Source organism: Dipodomys ordii, unplaced genomic scaffold (genome assembly GCF_000151885.1).
Source record: "Dipodomys ordii isolate 6190 unplaced genomic scaffold, Dord_2.0 Scaffold7, whole genome shotgun sequence".
NCBI classification, from domain to species: domain Eukaryota; kingdom Metazoa; phylum Chordata; class Mammalia; order Rodentia; family Heteromyidae; genus Dipodomys; species Dipodomys ordii.
In genome coordinates this window covers 13,653,278-13,676,546 of record NW_012267223.1, presented here as the reverse complement: position 1 = coordinate 13,676,546, position 23,269 = coordinate 13,653,278, and positions in this window count along the sequence as shown.

The window sequence follows — 23,269 nt, the reverse complement described above, 5'->3', positions numbered from 1 at the left end:
GAGCCACAGCGCCACTTCTGGCTTTTTTTTTTCTTTTTGCTTATGTGGTGCTGAGGAACCAAACCCAGGGCCTCAGGCATGCAAGGCTAGTGCTCTACCACTGAGCCACCTTCCCAGCCCCAAATGGATTTTTTTAAAGCATGGTATATGTTCACAAAATAATAGTACTCAGCCAAGACAAGTCATGTCATTTGTATGGAAATGGACAGAACTGTAAATCATGAAGTTAACCAGATTTGAAAAGACAGGTATCACATGTTTTCTCTCATATGAATAATCTGGATAAATATGACATGAAAGTTGAAGAGTATTTAGGAGGAAGAAGGGGACCAGAGGGAGGGGGAACAAGATAAGGAATTGGAGTGTGTGTGTGTGAATATGAGCAAAGCATATTCTATGTATAAAAAATGTCATAATGAAGCCCATTAATTTTTTATACTTCATATGTGATAATAAAAAGTTAAATAATATGAAACAGAACTTTTAAAAATAGAAAGCAAGGAAGCCCTCTTTTTTGGAACAGAAAACTGCATGAAACAATTCTGTAGCTTTTTCAAGATATTAGAATTGTTGTGAAAGTCCTTTTTCCATGCCATAACACATCATGTACTTTACATAATTTAGTACTTAATCATATACTTACATTATTACCTAATTTTCACTCTAGCAAAATGTGAGAAAGATATCCTTTCTGTTTCTCTTTGGCTTCTCAGACTACTGTGATGAAACTTCGGTACTTGTTGACTAAACATCAATTAGTATATGTAGTGAGGGCTTTACTTGCAGAAATAATGGCATGATATCAGAGCAATGAGAAAATTGGTGTATTCTAGAGATGAATTTGACGTTCTGTTTTTTTCTGTTCATCCACTGTAACCATCCCGATATTCATTCATAAGTATGCTAAGGATTAGCATGGCATTTAAAAATAAAAAGAATGGTTTATAAGCACTCAAGTTTTTCAGGAAACTAATGGTTTTATGCTTTCAGGTCTTGAAGTTAAGTTTTCAATCTATTTCGGGTTGATTTTTATCTATGGTGTAATGTGGGAGTCTGATTTCATTCTTTGACATATGGATGTCAAGTTTGCCCTATGCAACTTATTAAAATGATTATTATTGAGTATTCTTGGTGTCCTTATTGAAATTCAGTTTATATGTGTGGATTGCTTTTGGCACCTCTACAATGTTCCATTGATCTATGTGTCTGGTTACTTTTTAAAATCCCATTGCCACATTGTTTTGATTTCTACAGCTTTGTAACGTAAATTGAAATCAAGAGGTATGATGCCTCAAGCTTTGTTGTTCTTGCTCAAATTACTTTGACTATTTGAAGTTTTTTTTGTGGTTTCATGTGCATTTTAGCATTGTTTTTCTATTCCTATGAAAAAATGGCATTGGAACTTTGATAAGAATGGCACTGAATCTGCAAATTCCATTTGGTAATATGAAGATTTTTAATATCATTCTTTTATTCCACAAACATGGTATATCTTTCCATTTATTTGTGTCTATAATGTTCGTGTTTAAGTATGGAAAGGGGCATACTTGGCAGTTGAGTTGCGAGGTGATCTGTCCCACTGATAATGGAAGAGGGAACATATCGTAAGAAGAATGAAGAGGATCAGCTCACTCGGTGAAAATCGTAACTGGAAGAAATCACTTAAACAGAGTAGTGCTTTTCTGAGCTATGGGTAATATCCCCATGGACTGTTTGTGGAGGGGAGATTTCAAAGTATATGAGGAAGGTGTTTCTTGGTATGGTTGGATCCTACGGAAACCTTTATCAGAACTGATTCACATAAAAGCATTCTTAGCTCCCATACATGCTAGGTGGTGGTCCAGATTGCTGTCATGAGCCCAGTAAAAAGTGCAATGATTTGTAAGGCTTTGTTACCCCCAAGAACACAACAGCTAGAACCACTGAGTAGAAAGACCTACCTAAGTCATTAATCATTCTGATGAGTAAATGTTAAGTATAACAATTCTTTATAAGCCTGTGTCTGGCCAATATTGGGACTATAGATTTCTCTCATTATTTTTTTTAATTTTATAAGACCTTAATTAATTAATTAATTAATTTTTATTGTGAAAATACTCTACAGAGGGGTTACAATTACATGGGCAAGGTAACGAGTACATTTCTTATCAAGCATTGTTGCCTCCTCCTTTGTTTCCCTTTCCCATCCTTTCCCATCTCCACCCCCCATCCACCCCCCCCGTTCCTCCCTTCTCCCCCCACCAAAGTTGTAAAGTTCGTTTTTTGACATAACAACTTATACATCTCATTGTTGCAATGGGTCCACCTGTATCCCTAAACAGTTTGTTTTTTCCCTTCCCCTCCACAAATTATACCAACATCAAATACAGTGAAAACAGGGGTTATACCGTGGGGGAGGGACCCACAAAGCAACAAAGAAATCATCTTATAAATATGTTAGAAACAATTGCAAGAAAGAAAAACAATTTGAATACTTATCTTGGGGTTCATTTCACCTAACATCAACTTATCTGACCATTTCTGCTTGTCTCAGACATATACTAGTAATTGCAAATAAGGGAAACCATGGGACCTATGTTTCTTCGTGCCTGGCTTACTTCACTTAACATAATTTTCTCCAAGTCTTTCCATTTCCTAACAATGTTTTAAGTCACTTCTTTCTTTTACTATCAGTGGCCTGGTCATCCGCTCCAGTATAACCATATACATACTCTTGGGAGCTACTATCAGGAGGAGCTGTTGTAATGCCAATAACATCTTGGCATCGAGGAGTGTTGAAAATGTTTTTACTCTTGGCCTGAGAACATTTCAGATATGCCACTTTGGTTCACTACTTAGATGAACATTGACTTCTAGCTCCATTGTCTTCACCTATCAGTGAGGATGGCAATGTCTACTCTTCAGAGTTGTTACGAGTTAACCACAAAAATGTGTTAAGCTTTACTGTCTTCCTAACTCTTAAAATATTATTTCAAAGTATTATGCATACTACCATATAAGTTCTGAAATAAACATCTCAATTTATAGAGCTTTGTTCATGTGATCTGGCATACATAATTCTTTTTACTTGGCCAAGGTGATGTGAATCCATAATATTAAGAGGAAAAAGATGGGATCTGAACTCAGGTCTTCATAATCAGTAACAAAGGTTTTCCTTTGCGGCAGATGACTCAAGATAGTAAACTACTTCAGTCACTTACGGATTCTTTGTATGTGTATTTACATACTACAAGGTGACCGTTTCCCAAAGCAGGAGATGACAGAGCAAAATGGGTAGTCCTCTCTGGAGAGAAAGACTACAGTGAATAAGCTGGGGACAGAGGTTTTGTAGCCACGAGTCTCTACCTCTTTACCTGCCTCTCACCAAGAGCAAGGCCAAGGGTTTGTTGAGCTTATAACTGAGATTCTTTTCTTTCTAGGCATGTACATATGTATGCATAGTGTATGCATGTATGACAGAGTCTTACTGTGTTACCCTGGCTGGCCTTGAACTCTTGATGTTCCTTATTCAGCCTCTAGAGTGCCTGGGATTGCATATATCACCATTTCTTTCTAAGCTTTTTTAGTCATCATGTAAAAATTCATTGTAGACTTCCCAGTGACACTCAAGTGAAGATGATGTCATCGTAATGCTGGTTGCCCAAGTAAGGGATATGATTCATTTCAGGGGGCTTAGTAAAAGCTGGAAGGATGCTGTGAAACAGAACAGGTCCGACAGCCTCAATGAATCTTCATTGAATCTGGTGTTGCAGCTGGGCGCTAAGGTTTCTTCACCGCTGCGTTAATGGGCCGGTAATGGAAGCCTCTGATTATGACTCTGTGGAGAGCCCACTTGTCTTCCTCTTGTGACACAAAAGGCATCCTGGATGCTTTTATTCCTTTTCAGCATTTAATTCTGCTGCCTAATTGGGTTATAACAGGATTGTCCTCCCTTGAGGCCATCTCCCAAATTACCAGACCTAGATGACAGTTGATTTCACCAGGATCTGTCTTAATCATGAACCCTCTGTGTCACCTCATTTTAGAGCTGGCTTCTTAGCTGTACAAGGAGCCAGTATGCTGTGTGCATTAGGCAAGGTCAGGCATGAACCCTGGGGATAAGAATAGGTTGGTGACATTTACCCCAACTCTGAGAGCTACAATTGGTATCGCACTTCATGATCAGGAAAAGACCATTGGCATAGAGTTCTCACTCTGGCTGCTTCTCCCTCAGGCTCCAGAGAAGGCCTTGGGTTAACCTACATGTTCTCCACCTGTTCTACCATGAACACATCTCCAGTAGTCCCCCGTGACTTTCACAAGCTGCTCACACCCTCCCTTTCCTTACTCAAGCACAGCACTCTCATTTGATGCCTTGGCTTCCAAAGCTCCCTTCTACAGCATCCATCTGCGCAGCTCTTCTCTACCTGTGTGTCCCGGTGCCTCAAGGGCCTGTGTGTGGGAAGAGAACATGTTTACCACTAATTATTTGAGAAAAACAATGAATCACTTCAATTTGATTCAAGTCAGCTCTATCATCATGACGCAGCAATGGTTCAGAAGTTGTATCAGGCACTTACAGAGAAAGGTGACATTACATGAGGAAGATTACACATCTTATCATTTAATAATCAAAAAGTAGAACAACTCGTTCTTTTCCTTGAACTTGGTTAGCAAGGCCTCCATACTGCACAACCATGAAGGGCTCCCTTCCCATATGAACACACTCCAGCTGTGAACCCAAGCACACAGAATATAGAGGGACTACCATCTTGAGACCAGTGAAGGAACAGATGATTCTGGTGGCCAGCCTGGAGTCAGTGACAGAGCCAATATCTGAATCTACCTGTGTTAATTCAGTGGTCAGTTCTTCCTGTCCACATAGAAAAAATATTAACCCCTAGCATAACACTCTCTTTGATTTAATTTAAAAAGCATGGAAAGAAAGGAGTTATTTACATAAAATGATTTGAACATTCAGGTGAAGGCAGTAAACCCCAATGATGCTTAGCATCTGTATTGGAGTGGATAGCTCTCAGGTCCTATGTAGTACTGGGAATAACACTGCCTAAGTAAATACTTGCAATTTTCAGGGGAGTGCAATAACCCCTCACTATTCACAGGGGATTATTCTCCCGATTCCTTATGATAATAAAAATTCTTGGAGCTGAAGACCCTACTATAAAACGGCATAGGAGTTACACAGAACCTATACACATCTTCCCACATACTCCAAATAATCTCCGATGACTTACAATACCTTATACAATGAAAATAATAGTAAATGGCTGCTACACTGTATTGTTCATGGTAATGACAAAACAGAGTATATGTACCTACTCTGTAGAGACATAGTTAACAAATGGTTTCAATCTGCAGTCAGTTAGTTCTGTGATAACAGAACCTTATGGGTATAGAGGGACCACTCTGATTGATCCTTTCTATAAGAAGACTAGCAATGGTGAAAGATTACAGATCAGAAAGAGCTAGGTTTAAATCCTGTATTAGCCACTTGTTAGTGCAATTATGAACAAACCATAAGTTCCTCTGAGCCTTTGCACTGTCTTTCACAGAAAGAGACCCTTTGCTTAGACCAAGTTACCATCAATTCACGAGAAAACATTTGCTGAGCTGTTTGGGATGCCATAAATTCAGTGCATTGAAAAGTAAGGAAAATTGTGATGCTATTGGAATTAGTTTTAAGTTGAATATGTGACGTGTGTGTGTGTGTGTGTGTGTGTGTGTGTGTGTGTGTGTATGTGCCAGGACTGTGGCTTGAAACCAGGGCCAAGGTGCTCTCTCTTGGCTTTTTTTTTTTTGCTCAAGGATGATGCTATACTACTCGAGCCACAGTTTTACTGCTGATTTTTTGCTGGTGAACTGGAGATAAGAATTTTCATGAACTTTCCTGCCTGAGATGGCTTTGAACTGGGATACTCAGATCTCAGCCTCCTGAGAAATTACAGACATGAGGATTACAGACATGAGCCTGGTATGGGCACAGGTGATTTTTAAATCTCCCTATTTGAACCAATTCTGATAACTTTTTTCTTGAATTGTTGACACTGTTCATAACAAAGTGAAAGATCCTGCCATCTGGTCAGTTCCAATGATTCTAAAGTTAATGTTCTTTCCATACTACTTTAGGCTTTCATTATTCTCAATTCATCTATTTTTAGAGCTTAGGACAATTTGTACTTTATATATGCATTAGTGGTTTTAAATATTCAGTCAGATTTGCCTTCTAGCCTTGTGTTATTTTGCCTTCTACTTCAATTGTGGTATGGGTATTCATGAAAGTGTCCATTATATGTGAAGACCAGTATCCACACACATACTCTGCCTCTTACCTTTATCTGCTCCAAGGTTCTCCACACTGTCCTTGAAAGCATTTGTGTCCAAGAATCCATCAGAGAGTTCTAAAACGTGCTGACAGCTGCACAAGTTGATTTCCTGGACCTTTTAGCCCACAGGCCCAGAAAGGAAACACAGTCCCCAGTGGACTCTCATTTGTAATTAAATGACAAGGACACTGTGGTGGGAAGAGTTGTCTCTTCCTTATTCGTACCACTTGTTGGCCCCTTTTTTCATTTTATGTGAGTTTAATTCCCAATGATGTGGGTGATGACCGTTGGTCAAGTATCATTTCTACTTCTGACTTCTGTCAACTCCCCAGTGTCTCAGTAGTAAATGCAGAGGCCTTGAAAGGCAGAATGATTTCACCGCTGAGTCCTATTTGATTCACATTTGGAGCCCAAGGACTATCCATGCAGGAGGCCTGCTGTGTTTTTACTCAGGCACAGCCATGAAAGTGTTGTGTATTTTTTTCCCCCTTTGGTGGAAAAATGATGGCTTTGCTTTCTTCAAGCATTCCTGCTGGCTTATTCATGGAACCCAAAGAGGGCGACATCCAAGGAGGGCAGCATGCAGCCTTCTGTTTCTCCGCCAGAGTCAGGGTTTGGCAAGGAGCAAGAGCTGAAGGGGGGGGGGCGGGACTGCTCAGTGCAGTAGGTGAGAGAAGAGTTGGCCAAAAGGTAGGAAAGACTTGAAACCAAAATCCACACTCTGATGTGCGGGGCCTCCCAGTGAGAAAAAACACTCACCAAACACCCACAGACTTATTTGGGTTGGAATAGAGTATGCAGTGCCCAGGAGGCTATTGAAACAGAGAACGTACCCCCTTCAATGGGCCAGGAGAACTGTGGAAAGCAGGAGCAGGGGCCGGGAGGAGGAATCCAGGGGAGGATGGCCAAGGCACAATTGCTATCTTACCCTAAGAATCCATTTTGTAGGCTTGGAGGGTCTGTACCCTGTGGGCAGTAAATGGAGCAGCTCAGAAGCAGTAGGGCTCTGTCTCTTCTATGGAGCCAAACAGACTTTGGTTGAATCCAGACTCCACTATGTTTGAGTATAGGAACCACCAAAGGAAGTAGAATCATAGAGGGAGGTCACTTAAGTTTCCTGAACCTCAGTTTCCTTATCAGTTAAATGAGAAATTATAAAGTTACAGGTTTTATTTTAGTGATTATTTAATTTCGTATTATACGTGAAGATTTGGTACTTGTGGTCTTCACCAATTTTCAATAAATAACTTTCAACTTTGCATGTGTCATATGACAGTTTGTATTGAAGGAGAGCAGTCTCATGTAATGGCTTTAGGACATTTCAGCATAGGTATAAACCCTGACTCTACCTTGTATTAACTAGCTCTATGACACAGATTAAGTTTCTTCTATAAAGAGTATCACCATAACATGCTATTGAGAGGACTCATTGCAATAATGAGTAGTAGGCACTAAGTGAATGTATTGAGTGGTGTGACTGTTCACCAATACGTTGGAGATGGTGAAGCTGCCATTATGATATGGCCTCTGAGGACAAGACTTGTATTGTTCAGACCATGGTTCTCAACAATGGCTCCCCAGGAAACAGTTCAGAATGTCAGGAGACATTTTTGATTGTCATGGCATATAAGGTTGGGGTGGGGGAGTACTGTGGGCAAGTAGAAACCAGAAATTCTTCTAATGCTCCTACAGTGCCCAGAACATCCCTGCTGCAACAAAGAATTACCTAGTCCGAAAGATCCATACTTTTTTTAAGTTTGAGAAGCCCTGTCCTATATGAGATACATCGTTGGCAAGTTCTAAAGAATACAAAGTAAAAATAGAAGGTCTACCTGAATTAGCACCATGAATAGTTAAGTTTCATAATCACATATAAAGCATGTGCCATTCAGCATATCCCTATCTTCTGGGAAGTGGAGACATTGCCTCAGTAACCTTTATTTTCTGTGGCTTGGCACAAATTATACATTCTCTAAGTGTTTTTCAAATTGATGCATAAAATTAGATGGGGATCTCTAGTGCAAGGTTAAAGACATAATGACCTAATATATGATAATCCATGGAGGATTTTCACTTTGAAACAAAATGGGAAAATGGGTTCATTTTTTTGGAAAGAGCATGACCTAGGGTGATCAGAATTGGAGCTGAGAAACCAAAGTAGCAGAAAACACAGGAAAGTTACTGCTTGGCTTGTAGCACCAATTTGGTATTGGGAAGGCTGGGAGTGGATTTGCCTTTCTAATTAGGTTTGACTTGGTCTAATATTGAAGTGAGCTTTTGTTCCCTAAGCAGACACCGGCTAGGAGGTGGTCCAGGAACGTGCTGGGTGGCAGGGTGAAGTCAGCCTGATATGACACATTTTCTCTGGGTGATCCACAAATAGATGGTTTACACATGGACATATGAGACCAGTCTATAAACTTAGCTCTGACGCAGAATGTCCTGAGAGGTCAGACTCTTGAGTCACTCTGGATGACAGTTCAAATCCAGGCTCCATTACTTGCTTCCTGTGTGGCCTTGAACAAGATATTCAACTTTTTCTGAGCCCAATTTCTTCCTCCATCTGGAAAATGCAGATGAATAATACCTACCTCAAGAGGTAGTTATAAAGAATGAAAAATAAGAGATAAGGGATTATGCTTATTCTTTCTGTAGAAAACTGAGGATGGGCCAAAATCCATTACACCACATACACACAAGACTTTAGGGAAGAACTCCTTGACCAAGTGATTGTTTACTTAATTTTGTGTTATGTCTAGTATCCAATGACATCTATCTTGTCCATTTGATGGTCACCTAAATATTCTTGCTTCTAATTTCTTCTATTCTACCATACCAGGTATCTGTAGGACACACTTCAGACTACTCCTAAAGGATACTGTTCCTCAATCCTTCCTAAATCAAGAAATTAGTCCTGTTACTTATAAAAAAGAAGATAGAATTACTGTCAAAGCCGTCAAGTTTTCTACAAATGTTCCACTCTACATTTTGCCAATACCTGAATCTTCTCCCCCACGCCCCTTCCAGGACAGTTCTGAACCGTATTATTTCTAGATCATCTGTTATTCCCCAAACTTATCTTTTTTTCCTTTGGCTGAATTCATCCTTTCAAATAGAGTCACATCTAGTTTTCAAGGTTCAAGTAATATCCCATCTTTCTCCAGGATATGTCTCTTTATTTCTCTTCCCTTAGTTGGAATTATGTCTCCCACTTCTCCAGAATACTTGCTTGCAATATTTTAGAGTTTTTGGATTTTAGAACACATTTTTATTCCTTTTAAAATAAGGTGTTTGATACTAGTGAATCTTTGAGACCTCTGGCCATCACTTCCCCAGAGTCCAGAGGACTCTTGCACATAGAAAGTACTGAAAATAAAGTTGTACCAAACTTCAAAATCACTAGGAGATTCATTTCTTAAGGGAATCTCTGTGGACAAAGATTCATCCTTCCCTCTTGCCAGAATGTCTCCCAAAGTAAGCAACACTGGAAGAAATTTCATTTGCTTTCCAATAAGAACAAGGTCTTGTATGTCTATGCTAGATGCTGAGAATGGGTATCACATGTGATCAAGTGTGTCAAATACCATTTATCCTTTAAATAACCATTTTTACCATTCAAACAGACTTTGATATATGTGTGTGAGTGTGTGTGTGTGTATGGTTTACCTCCATCTGGACTTAAAGGAATCTGAAAGATAATAGAGTTATTTTTCTGTATGTCCTATGTCTGATTGTAGTATTTAAGGCTTCCAAAGAATACAGTGTGCAAGAAGAGGAGGTAAATAACTGCATAGTGGAGAAACACCACCTCAGCCAAGAGATCAAGACCAACATTAAATGAGATATTGAAATTAAAATTTAAAGACACCACAAAAAGGAGCTTCTCCCTCAACCCTTAACTCCTCTAATCACGTGAGAAGCACCTGATCCCCAAATGAAGGACACTCTATAAAAATAACTGATTGGTATTTTTTGAAATACTTAAGATTAACAAAAGAGCTTCCCAAGCCCTTATGTCTAAACAAAATATGTGATAGATGCAATCCTGCAGCAGAAAAAAAAGAATATTCATTTAAAATTAAAGCAATCTGAAAAGCAGGGCTTTTGTTAGTGGTGATGTGTCTACATTGATTCTCTGGCTGTTATAACTAAAATGCTGAAGACTGGGAGTGGGACACACAAGAGTACCCTGAACTACATTCAACTTTGTTGAATGTCCAAAGAGTATGTGAGAACAGGTGTTTGGATTTAACTTCTATATGAAAAATTAGAGGAATATAGAATTGCTTAAAAGATGTGTCTGTGGGATAGTGGTTGAATGACCCCAAGCAAGTCATTTGAATCTCTACTGTCTCATTCATTCAATAATAATATTTTTAAAATAAATAATTCACAAAGTAGGATGAAAGAAATTGATTTATACAAAATGCTAGCACATCGCGGGTACACCATGATTATTTCTGTCCCTACAGGCTTGTGACAAGTCAGTGAGCATCCCCATGCACAAATAAGATATTCATTATTAAATGAGGTATTTGTTAAAGCAATCAGTGCCTTCCAGTTGATAGGAGAGCATCAGTGGGGTAATAAATCTGTACATTCTCTCCCTCTAGTTACATTGATAGGTCAGAGAAGGAAAGAGGGGAAAAAATCAAAATTTCAAAGCTGCATTCTATTTCTTCTGTGCTGATGTAGGGTGAGTCTGAGGGTGGATGAACCTTTGTTGTAGCAAGAGGATTAATGAGACGGTATTTTAAAAATAGGCCTAGAATCCAATAGAGGGTGGGGAGTTCTGAACGGCTGAGCTATTCAGCATAATTAAGTTAGGGAATAAAAATGAAAGGACCATGAAAGTGTGTGTGTGTGTGTGTGTGTGTGTGTGTGTGTGTGTGTGTGTGTGTGTGTGTGTATTTAGAGAGAGAGGTATTGAGCTACAAAGCAGAAAGCTATACTCATTTGAGAAATATAACTTGCAAGAAATCTTCTGAGTGGGCACAGCAAAGCTCTGGGGCTTTCAAAGCAAAATGTCTAAAACTCCCCTGCATTTTTTGTTCTTCTATAATAGAAATACCCTTGACAATTTCCAGGAATCTATTGAACATACAAGTGGCTGGTATGAAAGATTCTGGTGGAAATGAAAATCCTCAGCATCCACCAGGGTGCTCATGTGGAGGGCATTTGCAATAATTTGCAGTGGCCTCCAGAGACCTCAATATTAAAGGCTTAGTTCCCAACTTCCACTATTGGGGAAGTGTGGACTTGGGACTTGACTCCTTCTCTGTCCTCCACCTCTTTTGCTTCCCTGCCTTGAGTGTGGGTTAAGCAGTCTTGTTCCACTGCACATTCCACCATCATGTGCTGCCTTGCCACAGGCCCAAAAAGCAAGGGGGGGCCACTCAACCACCAATTAAAACCTCTTAGTCTGGAAGTGGCACCGTGGCTCAGGTGGTAGAGTGCTTGCCTTGAGCTGAAGAGCTGAGGGACAGCACCTAGGCCCACAGTTCAAGCCCCATGACAGAAAAAACAAACAAACAAACAAACAAAAACCTCTAAATCTGTGGGCTAAACTATACTCTTTCTCTCCACAAGCTGATTATCTCGGATATTTCATAGAGTCAATACAATTTGACGAACCTCAGATCTTCCTCCTTGGCTGGCATCATGACTTTGCTTTCATCCTTTAGCATACAGATTCTCAAAACTGTCTACAATGGAACTCTCTGGAAGTTTTCATGTTTCCTGATGCCTGAGTTTCACTCCATATGTCCTGTCTTTAGTCACGCGGGCAACAGGCTGGGACAGGGAATTGGTAGCTTTCTCAGCTGCTGCTTCAGGATTTGAAGCCCAGTCTAGTATCCAGCATCTTGCTTTCTTAGGCTCTTTTTCTCACACTGTTGACTGTTACTGGTTCTTCTTTTTCTCAAGGCCAACCTTCCAGAACTGTCTTCAAGTAAAACAGAATCATAGAAATGCAAGTATTTTGAGGAAGTGAAATGTGTGTTTGGATATTAGGTTAATACAGGAACATCTCCCCAACTGAATTTGGCTTTCTAAGCCCTAATTAAGGTAATTTAACTTCTCTCCACAGCAGACATTAGGAAGAAACACATAAGGAACAATGTTCTGGCTTTATGGTTTCCTGGGAATAACAGGCTTTTTGTTTTTTCTTCCACTAGCTGTCAGGGTGGGGTTGGTGGTGTGCATAGCAAAGGAAAGTAGAGATATTCAGATATGGTTCTGGGCTGTCTTATTTTCTACTGTTTTATTGGAATTAGTAGGGACACACACACACACACACGCGCGCACACACACACACCATCCCCATCCCCATCCCCAGTATGGTAAAAGGAGTTCAAGAGAGTCTGAGATCAAGGCAGACAGACCTTAGGGCTTCTCTAAGGGCCATCTCAAAGCTGTTCCATCTGAGGTTGGCCCTTTGGAAACTTTTTTAAAAAACGTATTATTTTACTTTACTGTTATTATCTAGGTGATGTACAGAGGGATTATAATCACATGGGTTGTTTTGTATAGTGTCTTCTGTTTGCTCATTTTCTCCCAGTCCCTCTCTCCCATCTCCACCCATGACTTGCATAGTTCACATTCAACAGTGTTCAGTGAGCTCCACTGTGGCACTTTTTCACCCTTTTTCCTTCAAGTTCTATGCCCTCCCCCAACTCTTCTGCTGGTGTAGACTTGAATATACCATACACAAAGTGAAGACCACAGAATCATCAAAAACTAAAAAAAGAAAGAAAGAAAAGAGGTCTCTTGTTTCCATATCTTGGAGTTCATTTCAGTATGTGTATTTTTAATATAAATATGTAGAGGTACTTGAGCATTGCACCTTTGTGTTTCTCTCCTAAGAATATCCTCTTTTGGTCTTACTTATTGTGAGTATCTATAATCCTGTATAATTTATCATATCCTACTGTATTTTAGGTCTAATTTCCTCATATCAGAGAGAACATGTGTCATTTGTCTCTCTGAGCTTGGCTTACCTCACTTAACACGATTTGTTCCAGTTCTATTCATTTCCCTGCAAATGACATTATTTTATTCTTTCTAATGGCTGTGTAAAATTCCATTGTGTTTAGGTACCACATTTTTTGGATCCACTCATCTACTGAGGGGCATCTGGGCTGTTTTCATATCTTGGCTATTGTGAATAACGTGTCAATGAACATGGATGTGAAGGTGTCCTTGTTGTATCCTGGCTCATGATGATCAGGGTAGATGCCCTGGGGGTGGTGTGGCTAGGTTCTATGGAAGGTCTATGTTTAGTTTTTGGAGGAACCTCCACATTGCAGTCCAGAGTGATTTCATTAGTTTATATCCCCACCCACAATGCAGTAGGTTTCCTTTTCCCCACATCCCTGCCAGCACTTGTTGTTCGAATTCACAATGTTGGATGATCTAACTGGGGTGAGATGGAATCTCATAATTGTTTTGATTTGCATTTCCTTTATGGCCAGGGATGACAAGCATTTCCTCATTTATTGCTTTGCCATTTTTACCTCTTCTGAAAAGTCTCTCCTTAGCTCCCTTGCCCATTTAGTGATTGGTTTATTAGGTTTGTGAGGGCTTAGTTTCTTGAGCTCCTTGTATACATTGTATATAGGCCTATGTCTGATATATTGCTTGTAAAGATCTTCTCCCACATCTGTTGGCTGTCTTTCTGGTTTAGTAACTATGTCCTTAGCTGTGCAGAAACCTTTTTATTTTGATGTAGTCCCACTTGTCAAGTCTCTCTCCTATTTATGGTGCCCCTGGAACTCTTGTCAAGAAGTTTCTACCTATATTTATAAGTTCTAGTGTTTCTCCTACTTTATCTTGTAGTAGTTTCAAAGTTTCTGGTCTGATGTGGGAAACTCTTCTTGCCTATTTAACCTTAGTATAGCCACAGTGCAGAAAGGATCAAGAGTTCAGGTCTCTTCTCCCAATACAGTAAGATCTTCTCTGTATTCTTTGCCCATTATTAGTCATGTGGTCATTCTCTAGAGGTAGTCAAGATCATTGTCTTCCCACCTGACCTATACTTAATAGTTTTACGGATAACTTTTTGTTGTTATTCTGGGATATTGATGTGACTGTCTCTTTTCCAAGTGTCCATTGAACACTACTGTTCAACAGAATATAGTTTGGTCTTTAAAAAATATATCCTAGCTGGGTGCTGGTGGCTCACACCTGTTATCCTAGCTACTCGGGAGGTTGAGATCTGAGGATCACAGTTTGAAGTCTGTGCTTGGGCAGGAAAGGACTTTGTTGATCTCCAATAAACTACTCAGAAAAAGCCAGAAACAGCACTGTAGCTCAAGTACAGTAAAGCGCTAGCCTTGAGAAAAAGAAGCTTAGGGACAGCACCCTTAGGCCAGGACCAAGCTCCAGGACCCCTCCCCAACCCTCCTTCAAGATATTCTAGTCACGCGCCAGTGGCTCAAGCTTGTACTCTGAACTATTGGGAGGCTGAGGATTGGAGGATAGCAGTTTGAGGCTAGTCCAGGCAGCAAAGTTCATGAAATCCAAGGAGTGTCATCCTAAACTATGTGAGAAGCTGAGATTGGAAGGACTGAGGACTGACAGAAAAGCCTGTGAAACTCCATCTCCATGGAGGGAAACTGGACATGGTGGCGCACACATCTGTAATCTCAACAACAACAGAAGGCCTACAGTGGGTGGACTGTGGCTCTAAAATTTTCTGTGGCATGAAGCATGACCCTATCCTAAAAATAAACATTGAAGAATAGGCTGGAGTCTTGGCTCAACAGACTTGTAAGGGCTTGAGTTCAAACCTAAGTGTCACCAAAAAGGAAACAAAATGATGATCTACCATTTGCACCAGCATAGATGGGCCTAGGAGACATTATGCCAAATTAAATAAGTCAGTCATGGAAGGACAAACAGTTCCACTTACAAAAGTATCTACCGTAGTCAAGTTCACAGAGGTAGAAACTAGACTGATAGTTCCAGAGATTGGGGAAGAGTGAAGTGGGGAACTGCTCTACAGTGAGTTTTATGAGATAAGTAAGTTCAAGAGACCTAATCCCCTGTATGGTGCCTAGAGCCAAAGCAAATATTGGATACTTAATAACTGAAGAAGGTGAATCAACGAGTAGGTGTTGTTACTGTTCTTTTTTTTTAAAAAAGGATGATAGAACGAATGGAAAGAAAAACCCAAAGAGGAAAGGACACAAGGAAACTTTTGGAAGTTATGGTACATTTATCACCTTGAATGTGGCCAAGATACCAGAGGTGCTGGCATATACCCATACTCATAAAATCATATATTTACATATCTATATCTATCTATCTATATATATGCTTGTTTGGGATATACATGTCTATCTGTAAAGCTGTACAAAGGTTCTCTCTCAGCTGGTCTGGTGACTCAATGCTTGTAACTCCAGCTACTCAGGAGGCTGAGATTCAAGGATTACAATTCAAAGCCAGCCCAGATAGAAAAATCCATGAGACTCTTATCTCCACTTAACCACCAAAAAGCTGGAAGTGGAGCTGTGGGCTCAAGTAATAGAGTGCTGGCCTTGAGTGAAAAGCCCTGAGTTCAAGTCCCAGTACTGGTACAAAAAATAAAAGTGTCCCCTTGAAAGGTCACTGGACACAGATGGTGACCCTCACTTTTCCTTAGACCCCGCTTCCTGTTTCCTGGTGTGCCCAGGCTGCCTTCATGTCCTGTGCTTCCAGAAATCTGCACCTCTTTTTCTGGAAGAAGGCTCTTGGATTTCTGGAGCTTCTTTGCTGGAGGACTTTCAGACTCCACAGGCACCCAAGTGTATGAAGGCTGATTTGGCCTCTTCCCCTTCCTTGGGCTGCCTCCCCACCCCTCACATGTTTCTCTTGGGAGCATTTCCTTTCTCATGTATTTACACACAAATCTTGTGTGGCAACTTGCTCCAGGGAACTTGATTCAGCCACGAATATATCAGTATCTTCTTAGCGTTCTCTGCTTTTTTTTTTTTATCTTAAACATGTACCAGCTCATTTAATTCTCAATCCAACCTTCAGCTGATAAAGAAGTAGGAGTGTGTGTAGGATTAAGTAATTTACTCAAGATAATATGCTTGTTAAGCAGAAATGAAAGAAAAAGCATGATTGGACCTAAAATTCCTGCTTGTGTCTATTCTATCACATTGAAGGCTCTGGGGAGTTTATTTTCACCTGTCTTTTGTTGTTGTTGTGATATTGTTCATTTTTCCTATTATTCTTTGTTCCTTTTTTCCTCGGCTCCTTTCAACCATGTTAGCCTAAGGGCAGATCTGAAAAGAGAATTGACAGGCAAATTGAAAACAACAACTCCACTCAAGGCTTGGCAAGAACCAGGGTAATGATGGATCTTGGGTTGCTACTCCAAATGGCAATGGCTTTCAAAGCAGTCCTGCTTGTACCCTGGGTGGAGGCAGCATCCCTCAGCACATTCTCTGGTCCTCCCTGAGGTGTGGGGAGTGAAACCAACTGCCAAACAGGATCTCCTGACTAGGCGAGGTGAGAGGACTTCAGGCAGTGTTTCTGTAGGGAACCAGGAATCAGGTGATTTGAAGACAAGTTTGGGGGACTGCTAGTCATTTTATTGTAGTCACGCAACACTTACTGATGGAGCTGCATTCTGAGAAATGGATTGCTAGGAAATGTTGTCATTTCCCAAACAACAGACATTGTTGCATAAAATTAGGACATGTAGCCTGCTGCACTGGTTATACAGTGCAGGCTATTACCCATCGGCTACAACACTTTCCAGGATGTGACTATATTGAATATGGCAGGTAACTGTAACCTCATGGTAAATATTTATGTATCTAAACATGCTGAAACAGGTTTATTTAAACCATCCCCACTCTACACACATGGGCAATGTGTTCGGCTTTGATATGACATGGCTATGAGGTCCCTAGGCAATAGAATGTTTTCAACTCATTAAAATCATGTATATTATTATGGTCCACATGGTCCACCATTAGCCATTATGTCATCGTGCAGCACATAACTGTATTTAATCTCACATAGAATATTAATAGCTTCTAGATGGCCATATAGAACAGAAGGAGCACTAAGGCTTGATTCCCACCCTGCAGGAACTTGCAAAATCTGGATGAGGCATTCAGCCAACTAGAGACCAAATAGGAATCTGGGACACAGATTGAAGACTGCTAGGTCTGCCTTGAAGAGGTACAGAAGGCTTATATACAGAGTGACACTTAAGTTGGAGTACAAGATGGTTGGGATTTCTTTAGGCAGAAGTACAGTGTGGTTAAGAAGGTTGTAGAAGGTTGTAGTCGCAAGGTTGAAGGCATTTAAGGTGAAAGGAAGAGATTCAGGAAAACCAGAGAGGTCTTGGGATTCAGAATGTATTCTTGGAGTGGTCCAGAGTAGCTGGAGACTCTGGAATGGAGAATGGTAAGAGAGGGAGTCATGGCTCATTCATACCTGCTATGGACTGAAGAGGATGCTAATCACAGTTAAAAAGTAAAAATGGCTTGGCGCTGGTGGCTCACCCCTGTAATCGGAGGCTGAGATCTGAGGTTTGTGGCTAGAAACCAGGCCAGCAGGAAAGGCTGTGAGACTATTTATCTCCAACGAATCACCTGAAAACCGGGGACAGCACTGAATTCAAGTCCCATGACTGAAAAAAAAAGTAAAAATTATAATTATGGATGAGATGCTCACAGGTAGGAAAGACAGACAAGTGAACAGGTAATTGCAGCAGAATAAAATGTGCTCTGAGTAGGCACAGAAAATAGATCTGACCACACCAGGAAGACTTCCTGGGGAAAGGGACACCTGAAATAATCCTCACAATGAGCAATGCAAAGTAGGCTTTGGACCTCGGAGCCTTTGTATCACATTAGGACGTTTGGTCTTCCGTTAGTACTGAAGATAGGAACTACTGCATATTTGGGCACAAGAGGGATAGATCTGCATTTTGGGAAGATTCTCTGGGTGCCAGGCTAAACACAGGCCAGTCATCAAGTCTACGGACCCTTCTACTGGTGGGATGACTTGGCTGAGCTGTCTGTCTTGCTATTCTGCCTGATTCATGGCTTCATTGTTCTCTTGTGAATCTGTGCTTTTAAGGTGGGTGCGATAGCAGGACTGGGGCAGGATTGAGAATGGGGTAGTTGTCAAAGTGCACTTGCTAGGCTGGATCCTCTTCTTCAGTTGTTCTGCCACGGGAGAAGAAATGAATGAGAACTCTGATTATTGACTGTAACTATGGCAATGTGCACACTCCTGTTATTTATCAGGTACTCACTGGAATGAAGCAGAATACCTTTAAAAACGCTGGTTTGCCAAGAGGCGGCTAAGCATGCCTCAAGCATGAGCCCGTGACAAGCCTCTCTTCAAGTGGGCAAAGTCAGGTTTAGAAGGCTGAGTTTCAAAGTAAGGTACACCAGCCTTTGTACATATAGAAGAAGAGACTTGAGGCCTGGATATTTCCCATTAATACCAGGCAGCTGCCCCTAAGCTCTCACCAAACAGCCCACAAAGCAAAGGCTTTGCTTTGAAGCTAAGTTTCAGGCCCAAATATGCATCTATTTATAGTGATAACAAATAATGTGGCCCCTCTCTCACATCCCTTCTCCAGTCCCACGTTTGGAGTGTCTTTGAACTTTCAGAGGAATCTACTGCTCTCCTTTTCCTTTAATTTCATGAGTCATATTTGATTTCAATCACAACTTCTCAGAAAATAAATTTTGACAGACTGAGGCTTTATTCAAATATCTCTGTGGCTTGCTTTTCTCTGTGTGATCTCAGAAAAATCATTTAACAGTTCTGATCCTTAGTTTTCTGTCTTGTAGAACGGAGGTGACAGTGCCCTATTGCAACAATGATACCTGCAAGACAGTATATTGGAAATGAACTTTACAACTTTGTGGGGAGAGGAGGGAGGGAAGAGATACTGGGAGAACAACAAGGGAAGGGGTAACATGTCCAAGAAATGTACTCATTGCTTTACTCATGTAACTGTAACCCCTCTGAACAGCATCTTTGCAATAAAATAATAATAATAAAGACTATTGTGAACATTTTCCAAAGTTTAACCTTGTCCATGGCACAGAATGAAGGTAAAATAAAGGGTATTTCCTTTAACTGATCATCCTCATTCCCTCTCTTCAAACCTGTGAATGCTATAAAGGAAGAATGAAATCTGTCAACTGGCTCCAGTTTAATGAAGTATATAGAAGAAATGAGCTCAAAAAAACGAGGCTACAGAAGATTCTGTTCAGCAAGTTGACGGGGTGTGTTTAATTGGCGGATACAGTAGACGGTCAGGTGGACTACTGAGTCGATTAAAGAGTATAGTTGCTGGGCTTCTGACTTCACTCACACTCTCCAGGTAGAGCTCCATTAACATAGGAGTGCAAGCTCAAGCCCTACTCTTTGTGGAAGACAACATACCCAAGCCTCCGACTTCCTGGCAGAAAGAATGAGAGGTTTACAGAAACGATGAAACAGTGGAATGAGGAGGCAAGAAGAGCACCCTCCCCACATGCCCAAAGCCTAAAGGCGGCCCTCCCTCCTTGAGCTTTTTAGGCAGTCTCAGAATCTGTTTTTCTCTATGTCTTTATGTCTGTTTCTCTCACTCATCTCCCTCTTTCCCTCCCCCTCCCTCTCTCCTCCTTCTCCTTCTTCCTCCCTCCCTCTCTCTCTTTCACTGGCTCTGTCTGTCTCTCACTCTCATTCTGCAGAGGGCACATCATCACCTTACATGTTCTACACGATTTCTCTCTGGGTTCATTTTAATGGGTTTCATCATGACATTTTCATACATTCATATCACGTTTTTTGAGGATCTGTTGCATGCCCACATTCTTTGTTCCCACCTTGCAATGCTCTTCCCCTGGCCCTGGGAGCTCGGTCCCCCTCACTCTCCCAGATCTTAGCCAGCTGCACCCTTCCTGTGACCTCTCCCCAGTGCGGCTGTATTTGACAGCGCAATACATTTCCTTTCTGCCCTTTAAATGTTACAGGCTTTTAGTTTATGCCTGGGAAATTGTTATATGAAACGTTACCTATTGCTGTTTACAGGACATTACCATTTTCTGACATTGAAGCACAGTCCCTATAACCATCACTTTTTGCAAAGGGATGACGTTATGAGTAGGCGGATTCTCTTGTCGGTGACTATCTTTGATATCTCAGTCACAATGCTGCTCACTTTATTCAATAAAGTATTAGGAGAGAATCTGCTCCCTGCTGGGCCCGTTGCCCCTCCCCCACCCTGCCCCTTCTCCTATTTCTCAACACCTGTGGGGCAGCTGCCACACTCAGCCCAAGCAGTTGGCTGAATTTGGAAGAACTAAATTCTAACAACATGAAAAGTCAGTGATATACTTAAGGGATTTTCAATATGAGCTTAACCATAGTAGATCTCTAGAATCGCACTCTCGTATTTCCTATGTACTTCTGTGGTCTCCATTAAGAAGCCATAAAAATAACAGAGCTACTGAGTTCACTGCCAATGTGGCTATGAATCTTTTCTACATCTGTATGTAACTACATAAATGCAAAACTTGTAAGGCCTTCTATGTATGAATATACGTGTACATAGAACTATTGTGTCTCTAGCTGCCAGGTGTAATAATGGGCTCTCAACTGCATGACAGCAGCAGCTAACATTGAACATGTAGGTGGCAGGCATTATTCTATACATGTTATATGCAGTGATAAGAGTTTGAGGTTTAAACCTCAAACAATGAAAAACAGCTATGACTAAAATCCCTATTTTAGAAATGAAGAGAATAAATCCTGGAATGATTCATCACATTGTTGCAAATTACAAACCTTGTAAATGGCAAGGCCAGGATTTCAAATTGGGAAATCTGGATCTATAGTTTCTGATATTGTCATACAATACTTTCATTTAACATACTTAATTTTAATATGTCATCCATAATTATTACATTTCATAGTAAAAAGATGAGATTCCCATATCATCATTTTTTAACAAGCCATAGACATAAGTAGGAATATATTATCAGTCATGTGTATAGTACTATAATTTTCTATAGAAACAGTGAGGGAGTTTTGCATCCTGGCTTTTATATATATTGCTTATACTATATAGTATTCATAATAAGAATGTGCCATGTGAGTCTAACATGTGCAGTATTTGGTTATACAGGATGTCTTTAATTATATATTTATACATACATAATGCTATTGATATTTTCTTGGAAATGGCATTTAAAGGCAAATGTATTAACTTGGAACATACAAGTCCTTTCCTGCTATTTTTTAATATACATTTACTTTAAAAAAACTTTCACCAATTGAAATACCCTTCCCTAGGGGAAAAAAGTAAAAGATGTTTTACAGTCGGAAAGACTTATGTTCCATATTCCCTCTCAAAACAAAATTCATTGCTTAGTGACAAAAAGGTTATGGGTATCTTATAATAGTTCAATAAGCCATGTTATTAAAATTTCCAAGCCACTCAACATTCCACAAATACTTTATATATCTGTGGAGGTTTGAGGAATGAGATGAAAGATCTCTTGAGCCTGAGCTCTGCTCTTAATTCTGCTGGAGGCTGGTCTCCGGTAGCCAGAACTAGTTCTTTATCTTCTCTGAGCTTCAAATTACTTGCTTTAAAAGTGATCCTAGGGGTATTATTAGTACATATTCAAGGGACCTTGGAGTGTTAATAAATGAAGAGGGGTTCTAAGCAATGAAGGGTGGTTATTTTTAGCTGTGTCATGGAGCCTCTAGGGCCCCAACATCCAGGAAAATGCCGGCAGAATCAGGCAAAAGGTAAGGGGTTGGCTTGACCATCTCCTTCTCCATTTGAGGATCCATTCATTCCTCTATGAGAGAATTACCAAGCTAGTTGTGTGCCATCTATTGTGGTAGATGTTAACCACACTGCTAGGCGCTAACAAAGCCCCTACTCATGGAATTCACATTGGGTTTAACGAAATCAGACCTTAAGCAAATGAACACATGTATAGAATATCAAGAGTTAATCTATGTTTTGGAGAAGAATAAAGCAGAGAACACAGACAGTTGGCTGGTGGACTCTGTTTCTCATTTGACAGCAGATTTAATCTAAACTGATGTGAGCCCATTTGTAGGCATACATTTCTAACTTGGTGCGAATAACATTCCGCTGTTGCAGAATGTTATATATCTAAGAATTGACACTGCTCCCACTGTTTTTTGTATTGCGCATTTATCATATAGGAAGAAAAATCACATTGCAAAGCACGTTTATACCAAAAGTTTTCAGACAGAGGTTGCGGTGCTCTACCAGCCAGACTTCAGGAAAGAGGTCAGGACTGGAAATATAATTGTAAAAGCTATCATCCTAAAGAAGAATGCATGCTGGGTGTTCAAAACAATCACTTAGATAAAGGATTTGACACATGGGAAGTCTTCAAAGTTCCTCCCCTTTTCTAGAAAAGAATGACAACTCATAGAAATAATGTGAGGTTTCAAGGAAAGCCTGTACTGATTGGGTTATCAGGAAACTTGGACAAGGGTTCTCATCTTGACAGGTCTGTTTTGAAAATTCCTAGGCAACTCATGTTACATGCTAATAAGCAGAAGCCACCAGCCAAGAGGCCCCCCTTCCCCTTTGTGATGTGTGTGTGTGTGTGTGCGCGCGCGCGCATGCTGTTCCTGGGGCTTGAACTCAGGACCTGGGCACTGTCCCTGGGCTTTTTTTTTTTCCTCTCAAAGCTAGAGCTCTACCACTTGAGCCAAAGCTTTGGTTTTTTTAGTGATTAATTACAGATAAGAGCCATACAGACTTTCCTGCCTGGGCTGCCTTCAAACCACAATCCTCAGAACTCAGCGTTCCTGGGATAGCTAGGATTATAGGAATGACCCACTGGTGCCCAGCTTCTCACAGTTTGAAAACTGGAATGACCTTGTTGGTTGTTGGTTGGTTCATTAATAAATATTACTCTGTAATTTTCCACACCACCCTTTTC